The sequence below is a fragment of the Alligator sinensis genome, unplaced genomic scaffold (genome assembly GCF_000455745.1).
Source record: "Alligator sinensis unplaced genomic scaffold, ASM45574v1 scaffold810_1, whole genome shotgun sequence".
NCBI lineage: Eukaryota > Metazoa > Chordata > Crocodylia > Alligatoridae > Alligator > Alligator sinensis.
This window is the reverse complement of record NW_005842691.1, coordinates 267,648-277,312: the sequence shown is the minus strand read 5'-3', so window position 1 is coordinate 277,312 and position 9,665 is coordinate 267,648. Positions and strand designations below refer to the sequence as shown.

Below are 9,665 nucleotides of genomic sequence, written 5' to 3'. Positions count from 1 at the left end.
GTCCAAGGAAGTTTGGACAGATGTTCTCCAGGGAGATGGGTGCCGCAGCGAACTTGTTCGCTGGTGTGGCATCGCATTGGATCAAGCATTGTAAGTCAAAACTGACATCATAAAGTTGAAACAGGGTGTCAATTTATAAATGTTGTAAGTGTGAAACGTTGTAACTCAAAACTTCGTAAGTTGAGGACTGCCTGCACAAGTAACTACATCTAGGGAGAAGGAAGCAGCAACACACATATAGGCTGGAGAACACCCTTCTTGTCAACATGGTGGCAAAAAGGGATCTTGGAGTCATTGTTGACTCCAGGATGAACATGAGCCGCCAATGCGAGGAAGCGGTCAGTAAGGCTAACCACACCTTGTCGTGTATCTACAGATGCATCACAAGCAGGTCCAGGGAGGTGATCCTTCCCCTATATGCGGCGTTGGTCAGGCCACAGTTGGAGTACTGTGTCCAGTTCTGGGCGCTGCACTTCAAGAGGGATGTGGCTAGCATTGAGAGGGTCCAGAGGAGGGCCACTCGCATGGTGAAGGGGCAGCGGGGCAGGCCTACGAAGAGAGGCTAAAGGGCCTGAACCTATTCAGCCTGCACAAGAGAAGGCTGAGAGGGGATCTGGTGGCCATTTACAAACTCACTAGGGGGCACCGGTGAGAATTAGGGGAGGCTCTGTTCCCCCAGGCACCACCCGGGGGTTACCAGGAATAAAAGCCACAAATTGTTAGAGAGAAGGTTCAGGCTGGACATCAGGAGACATTACTTTACAGTTAGGGCTGCCAGGCTCTGGAATGGTCTCCCAAGTGAGATAGTACTCTCTCCTACCTTGGGAGTCTTCAAGAGGAGGCTGGACAGATATTTGGCTGGGATGATATGATTTGGCTGGGGTGATATGACTGCGGCACCTGTTCCTGCCCGGGGAAGGGGGTCAGACCTGATGATCTGTTTAGGTCCCTTCTGACCCTAAGCACTATGAAACTATGAATGTGAGACTAATAGTTTTGGGTACATTTTCCAAACCCTGAAATCAAGTAATCGAATGTTACAGGGCACCAGAGAGTCTACACCAAGGTGATTAAAATACATGGTCACCTCATCTACAGAAATAAAACACGGCTTATTCATTCTCTAGTGAGAGAAGGCCTGTTAAAAATTCACACATTGACAGCACAATTTAAGAGCAGTTTAGTCTCTGATGTGGCATAAATAAACTAGCCCATACCTTCAGCTCAGCCAGTTATGTTTATCAAGGGGCTTCTAAACAGGTCTGAGTTTCACTTCCTTAGGATTTCAAAACATTCATTCACATTTCCTGTTTAAAAGCAGCATCTTATTGATTTGCAGTTCAATGAAGTATGAGCTTGAGCTGGAAGACCTGCTTACAGCAGTAATAGCTTGAATATTAAACAGATAGCGGCTTCCCCAGAGGTATGACTGAAGCTTGCCTTCCATTAATTATAAGCCCTGATTTTGATCACCTTTATACCTACATTTGGTAAAAGTAAACCAATTGAAGTTTCATGGCTGTGATTTTAATACTAATTTTCTTGAAAGCTTAATGCTAATCAGAAAGTGTTTGTAAGATGTACAAGTTTTTAAAAAAGGAGGGAAAAGGAAAGTGATGGGAGGGGAAGAAGAGAAAGAAAGAAAGAGAGAGAACTTTAAAATAGCTTATGAAGCTCAGCATCTGAGTCTATGCCTGTTGGTGGGATGCCCAGAGAAGCCTAAACAGGCAGCTGTGAGTGGGTAGGGAAGACTGCTGAGGGTAGCAGATCTGGATGATAGTTGAGGCAGTAGAAACTGGAAGTGGAACCTAAAGTAGCTTTAGTGCAGATCAAAATTAATGTTGGTTCCTTTTTAAAAGCAAACCTGCTTAGAGATAAATTTGAAATTCACAACTTACTAAGGCCTAAACTAAATAAATTAAAATATGTTGCAACAATGAGCCCAATGATCTCTTCTTTAATCTAGCAGATAACTTTATTTAAGTAACAGAATAAATTTTGAAAGACTCTTTTTGTCCATTTTTAACTGAGTCCCACAATGATTGACACAAACCTCATGTACAAAAGAAAATCTAAGAAATAAAAAAATGTATTGTTCATATTTCCTAATGCAAACAAACAGGAGTTGGCAATCTGACTCAATATTTATTAAAATATGTAACTGCCTAATAAATATGTATGGATAGTGTGTCTTGCTAATTATTAAAAAGTAACTAGTGTTAAGGCTACATTTTGCTGAAATTCAACATGCTTTAATGGTTATACCCACCAATAAGAATGAGTATCTCTTCGAAAATAAATGGTAATGCAAATCAAGATTAAAATGAATAAATTCAACCAACCTACTCTGGACACCTGCCTCATTTTACCCACTTCTCCACTGGAATCATTTATTCTTGTTCCCATTTTAGAAAGATATATGGATATTATTACATACAACCCATTACTAAGCTTAAGTAAAAGCTGTAAATATCTGTTACAATACACAAATATCGTATGACCATTACAAAAATATAACATTTCAAATTAATTACTATGCAACCCTCACTGGACCCAGTACTGCATGTGCTTCAAGCTGTCAGTTCTCAGCTCAAAAGCCTTGAAAACCACTATGTCTATTCTCTCTCAAAAATCACCTTTCACTCCATTGCCCTTTACAACACCTTGAGTGAACAAGGATAATGCAACTGACAAAGGCCAGCATTGAAGTCTCAGAGGAATAAGGGTTATTTTCTGTAGACTTTCCACTGTTGAATACCCCATTTGTTTATATATAACAGTAACCCCTTCTGATACAACTTTTCTCTCTCTCTTCTTCCTCTTTTATCATTCCCCTATGCTTGCTGCTAAACTCTCACCTACTTATACAGGAAACTCTTTCCTAAAGCCTCTCTCCTTTCTTATTTTACAGGCCACTCTTTAATAATATTAAGATACACTGACCTGAGAACAGGCTCCCCCTGTACTAGCATCTGTTTGCAGGCACAGCATAACAGAAGTTCTCTTGCAGGTGTGTTTTGGGGGGGGGGGGGGTGCAGAATTTCAACCCTTCAATACTCCTGTTTTCTGAGAGGAATAGAAAATTTCTAGGCTTTCCCTCTGGAATTTGTGAACAGGGCAAACCTTAAAGTAAAAGTTTCATTATGTTGAACAAACAGCCAGTATTCAGATCCTCCACAACAAGATCCCAAGAGGTTTTCTATAAAAAAAAAGGACTGTTTTAAAACATTCCAGAATCAATTATTCTATAGGTGAGCAGAATAATCCAATACATCTTTTCCACTTCTAACTTCTACAATTCTGTCATTAAATATTCAGTTGAGTCAAGTATATAAATAATCAGAATAGACAGCTAATAAGCTATTCAGTGATGACTATCCAGAATTTTTATAAAGAACTACCACAAAAAATCATTAAAACAATTCATTTTCTTTTCTTCCAAGCGTTAGGCTGCAGAGCACACATAAATTGCTACACAGCTGAAAAACAAAAGCCCAGCAAACAGCTTGCACTGGCCATGACATATTTAACATGTATTTCAACAACAATGTCTAGTAACCATGGTGTTTAATTCCTTCCAACCAGCAGTGTTTAATTCCTTCCAACCATTCTTCCTATGACAGTATAGAAAAGACAAAGACCCCCAAAATATAATAATCTTTTTATTTAGACTAAAAAGCAAAAGCATTTTCTGATGACAAAAGGCCAGATCAGAGTAGGATGCAGTGCAACAGAAAGGAGAATGACTGACAGATTCACCGCTGTATATGATAATCCTTCAGAAAGATATTTGAAAAGAGCTCAAGTTATTAAACAAATGTCTCTAAAACCTAGACTATTTAATTATATAAACCAAAGGACATGGTTTGCACGTTTCTTATACATGGGATATAAAAATAGTGTGGTTCAGATACTGAGCTGTTTATTTAAATAAACAGCTATGTTCAGCTTTTGTTAAAAATCTTAAATTAGAAAATTCTGTTGTCAATGCAGTTTTTGTAACCATCGTTTTAGTATTCAGTGGTCATTCATTATGCCAAATGACATTTTCTGTAATGACATTAATCATAATGAAACAATATGGAACAGTGTGGGTGTATTATGAATAAAGATGGCTTAAGGTAACTATCATGAGACTATTTAAAAATACCAATAAACCTTTGAAAATAATGATCTAATATTCAATGGATATTTTAATGTAATAAATTAAGTTATACAAGTATCCTTGATGGTCTGTCAGTAATATTCTAAACTATTACAAAAACATTTCATTATATATATTTACACAGTTTACAGGTGTAATCATCATTGCATTAAGATTTTTATTTGGGGGCTTAATAATGAGAAATGATAAATTATAATATCTAGAAAGCCATGTTGATATTTGTATGACAGTAGATTTCTAGTAGCGCTAACCAAGACTGGAGTCCAATTAAGCTAACTACTCTACACAAATGTCATTTGAGAAAGAGCACCTTACAATCAAAATAACTGACCCAACAGACGAGAAGTATTTTAATCTACACTTTCCAGATGAGGAACTAAGGAAACTAAGAGATTAACTGACCAAGGTCACACAGGCGGTCTATGAGTATTTCTGAGAACCCAAATTTCCAGAACCCCATGTCAACGCTTTAACCAAAAGATTACATTTCTTTTCAAAAGAATCTACAAGTCTATTCATGCACCAAAATGTCTGGTAACAGAAGATTTCAACAGTTTCTTCAAATAAGACTTTGAGAGTACAACAATGTAATGTATTATTTCTTCCATCCCCCAGCAACCATTTACAACTGGTCCATACAGAGTGAGTGCAGTTTTGCACTTAATAACCAGCATCATGCAACCAAGAACATATTCTGTAAGAGTGTTGTGAAAGGTAGGAATGACAGAATGGCAGCAACAGTGATTAAGTAGGTCCTGGACTCCTCAAGGGCTTGGAACTCAGTTGCAGGTGGTCAGTGGATATTAGTCTGCTGGGCTGGGAGGCTTGGGGCAAGCTGGAAGCAGGGACCAGCTAATAAGCAGGGAGCCACAAAAAGGATGAAAAATTCCAGAAGGCAAATTCTGGAAAGGAGGAAAGGCTGCTGTGCTGGTGATAAGCCTAGATTAAAATCAACCATCTCCTAACATTCAGAAAGGACAAAGGGTTTGATTTGTTTTGGTTTGTCATGGATTCAAGGTTATTTTGTGAATTATAAAACTGGCCTGAGAAACTCAGAACAGAGCTGACTCACCTGTCTTAAGGCAGCAGGATAAGTGACCCACTTACACAGTGAAATGTGTATTCTGGCACTCATGATGCCAAAGAGACAACCTTAGCATTTACCCTCTATGGGATGCATTAAACAGCATTTTCCAAACACCTGAAAGCAGAATTGCACTTTCAAAAAGTAAAACTAATCACTGTTTCCACCTCCAACTCAAATCCCTGTGGGTTTTGTTAAATTAAGATGGGTAGCATCTTAATTTCTAGCATCTCTCCTGAAAGTGTCCCCTTGGAAAACAAGCTGCACCGATGAGCTGATATTGCTTTCCCCAATGCACACATTCTGAAATGCAAAATTTTTTTAACAATAATGACATTTAAAATATCATCACTGACACCTAAGCTGAAACAGAAAAGGCAGTTTGTACTTCACAGCTGCTGTTTAGGTTCTCAGGAAACACTGGGAAGTGATTATACAGCTATTATACTCCATCACGTTTTGAAGATTTCCTTTCCAATATTTCCAATGAAAATTTTCACTTTAATTTGGGGCGGAGGGGCAAATCGAGAACTTGGAAAACTGGGAAATTTGTCTCCTCTTTCACGCGCCCAGAGGAGCTTCCCCAGACTTCGGAAAACACTGCACTAAACCCGCAGTGCCCACACTTCTGGCCCTACAGGCGAGAAGAATGGCACGAGGCTGGTCTGTGGGATAGGGTGCTGCATCACCCTGCAAACCAGGATTGCACCATGGGGCACTGCACCACCTCCACCCTGCTGGAGCCCAAAGTCAGCTGGGGTGGGGGTGGCATAGATCTCCAGGGCCCAATCTCAGCATGCAGGAGCTGGGTGGAGGTGGTTCAGGGCCCCAAGGCATGATACCAGCCAGATGAAAGTGGCAGTGCCCTGCACTGCCCTCACCCAGTTGGAAGCAGGCTCCAAGAGCCCCATATTGCCCCAACCTGGCCCTCGCGCACCAGGATCAGGCCCCATGCCTCCCTGCACACCCGATCTAGCATGGAGGGCCATGCCCAGTGGGGCTGCCCACAAATCCATAGGGAGCCCTGCAGCCAGACCACATAGTACCAGGGACTGGATCGGATCTACAGGCTGGGAGTTTGAGCCCCCCCGCATTCAACAATGACCTGGTATTGGTCACACCCCAAAAGTAATGTTAAAAAACTAAAAACAAGGACATCAAGGGACTTCCACATTCAAAAAGTGCGGTAATCAGCCCACGTCATTATGAAGAAACTGATCTGGGAAACTCAGGGTTGATTCTGTGAGGTGCTGAACAATTAACAGGACACTAACTAGTGCTCAGGGTCAGGCCTTTCCTAAATGTCTTTTGTGAAAAATCAATGGTGGACATTAAAATGTAACTAAGCATTTGAAGGTTAACGAGTTCAGTCATAACACTGAAATGATTTATGATATTTTTGTAGCATTCAGAGTGCAATCCAGCAGCCACAGTGTGCTTACCTCTCATTTAAAAAGGAGCTTTCTGTACATGAAATAACTATTCTCTTCTTAGGGCTCATCTACGCAAGGAAACAGCTGCCCATTGACACATTTATTCCACACTGTGAGTACCTTTTTAGTGTTTTGTGGGCAGAGCTGAGCCACAATAAGAATGGTGTAAGGAATGCTAATACAGGGAGCCAGCAGAAATAGCTATTGCCTTTTAAAATTCAGCTTACTTTTAAATACCTTTCCCATGCAGATAAGCCTTTAATGAGAAGTGCCTTTGCTACTAGAAATTATTCTAGTGCTCATATCACTGCATCACCACCAGCCAATCTGAATTCTGGTAGTGAAACTGAAGGTTCCTTTCTTCCCTGAAGTTCAGCACTGTTTTCAGCTAGCTGGGTGATCTCAGGCCTCCTCATGCAATTCTACCCCTGCAGTTAGAAGACATTTTTAAAAATAGATCTCTACTGACTATCTAAAAATCAGTTGCAATTAGCAGAGGTTTAAAACAGAGTACCTCTAGTCAGGACAGAGCAGGCAAAAGCCATGTTAAAACAATTATACTAGTCTACTTTGTATACTGTTTCCTGTTCTAGGCACTGTTTTACCATCAGCAAAGGGATTATTTGTTATTACAGTTTTAAAATGGTCCCACAGCAAGCCAAATCATGCTTAGCCTGTTACCAAAATTATTTTCACAGCTCTGCCTATGTCACTCCTGAGCTCATCACAAACCACTGGAGTCTCTGGTGAGGTATCATGTACAACAGTCTAACTCGACATCCAGAGGCAAGTCTAAAACAGGCCTACCTTCCTAGAGCACTAGCAGTCTCTAATCCATTCCTAGTTACAACAGAGTGAAAGCTGAAAGTCTGTTCTTCCTCCAAGATAGCCACCAACTAAGCTCGGCTCTATTATACTTCCCCAAGCAAACTACGTATGGCAGGAATAGCAGGGCACAGCTGAGTAGGCACCAGAAGCCATTACCTCCTTTTTGATCAGTGTGGGGCAGTAGTGTAACAAACTGACTGGCGCCCAGGATAAACCCTGAGTGGGGGGCAGGGGTACTTTATATACCCCACCACAAACTTCTTATTCAAAGGATGAGTTCTACTAGGGCCTAAACTCAAGCACAGAAAGGGCAATATATGTTTACCTAGCTTCAGGCAGCATTAAAATCAAATATTTACATTTGCTATTTAGAGATGAATGAGAACCTCACTTACCTTTAACAATCTGCTTGGCACAGGCATTATAAACTTGTTCCTGGCTTGTGTTTGGAGGTAACACTCTATCGAAGACATAAGGCTTTCCCTGCTGAAATAAACAAACAATACACTTTAAGATGATATACAGTAATAATAAAAGCAGTAAAGAAGAAGCGACTTAATAGGTTACCCTAAGACTCACTTTAAGGTTGTTCTGAATGATAATGTTCATTGCAACAGAAATAATAATGTATTACAGTAAATGAAATTGACAGTTCCATAGAAAAAAGATAAAGGGATACATCTCACAATCTCTGAAATTGTTTTCATGGCAGTTAGCAAATATAAAATGCCATATTTCCTATGTACTTATCGAATTTCACCATGCTGAAGTGGAAGAAAGCGATAAGAAAGCATATGTTGAAATATGACTGCTTGAAATTGAGTTTCTTTCCCCACCCTACGCTTGCAGAATTTCAGATAAGATTCATAAATCTAAACTAATCAACATTTGGAAAGTAATTTTATCAATTTGGTGCTTCAGAAACTTGTAGTGGTAGGGATCAGAAGACAGATCACTGGAATTCAGAATTTTGTAAATTTTGAAAGCTTGAATAGCTGTTTTACCAGCTCAGGATCAACTTAAAATGTTTTTAGTACATTTTATTTTGGTCAAAATACCTAGTTTCAGCAAGGCGCTAGGAACAAATAGGATGGTTAAAATCTAATAGGTTCCAAGAACAGACGCACAGAAAAAAAAAATTAACGAAATCATGGAATGTGAAACTAGTTAATGTGATCTTCCACTTTACTCAAAGAATCAAAATTTCATTCTGAGCAATGGAATGCCTTTGTGTGTGAGAGGGGAAAAAAGGCATTACAAAGGGAAGCATGTTTTAATTCATCAGGGAAAAAAAAGAAAAACAAAAACCAAAAAACTCCACAGGGTCCTTTTAGGAAGCAAAGCCCCAAATCTTTGGTTTTTGATGTTTTAATCTGTGGATTTTTCCAGATTGTGGATAATCACAATCCTGCAACAGTCATAGTTAGCCATGGCATCTGGGTGTCATAGTGCAATGGCTCTCAACTTTTTAGGCTCAAGGCAACCCTTGGAAAATGCCAGCTCTTAGCTTTCACTAGAGGTGCACCGATACAATACCGGATCAGCACCAATATAAAGAAAATTGTCTGTATTGGAAATTGGCATGATATGGCCAATAATTTGCCAGATACATGGCCCATGCATGTGCGCAGCTGCAGCGCAGCACGTAGGCAGCAAGGAGTACAGCCTGACAGCTTGGAAAGATGCATGCAGCTGGTAAGTCTGTTGTGGTGGAAGGGGAGAGGGGAGGGAAGGGGCATGGAAGGCAGATCAAAGCCACCGTGGTGAGGGAGGAGTGGGGCTAGGGCTCCCCGCGGGGGGGGGGGGAGGGGGGGGGGTGCGGGTTGGGGCCGGGGCTTGTCTGGGAGGCATGGAGGGGAGGGCCGCCCCTGCCACTGCACACTGCTTGACCAGGAGCTGCTCACCTGGTGGCTCCTGCTGCTGCTCCTGCCACTAGCCCAGAAGGGCATGGGGTGGGGGGTGCCCCCAGATATGCACGGGGTGTGGTAAGCTGGGGCCAAGGCTGCACAGGGCTCTTCCCGGCCCACCCCGCCTTGTGACGATCCGGGGGCATACACCTCCACCCCCACATGCCCTCCTCGACGAGCAGCAGCAGCCACCAGAGAAGCACCGGACAAGCAGCACGCAGTGGCAAAAGCCACCCCCCGCCGCTCCC

At 41.4% G+C, this 9,665-nt stretch overlaps 1 protein-coding gene across 2 annotated transcripts in view; it reads right to left on the bottom strand.

Moving 5' to 3' along the window:
• Positions 1–9,665, bottom strand: part of KIF5C (kinesin family member 5C) — a 138,089-nt gene that overhangs the window by 106,087 nt on the left and 22,337 nt on the right. For both annotated transcript variants that reach the window (XM_025215982.1, XM_025215979.1), the window contains exon 2: positions 7,906–7,996. The gene's annotated coding sequence lies outside the window, so the exon portion shown is untranslated. The remainder of the gene's footprint in view (positions 1–7,905; positions 7,997–9,665) is intronic.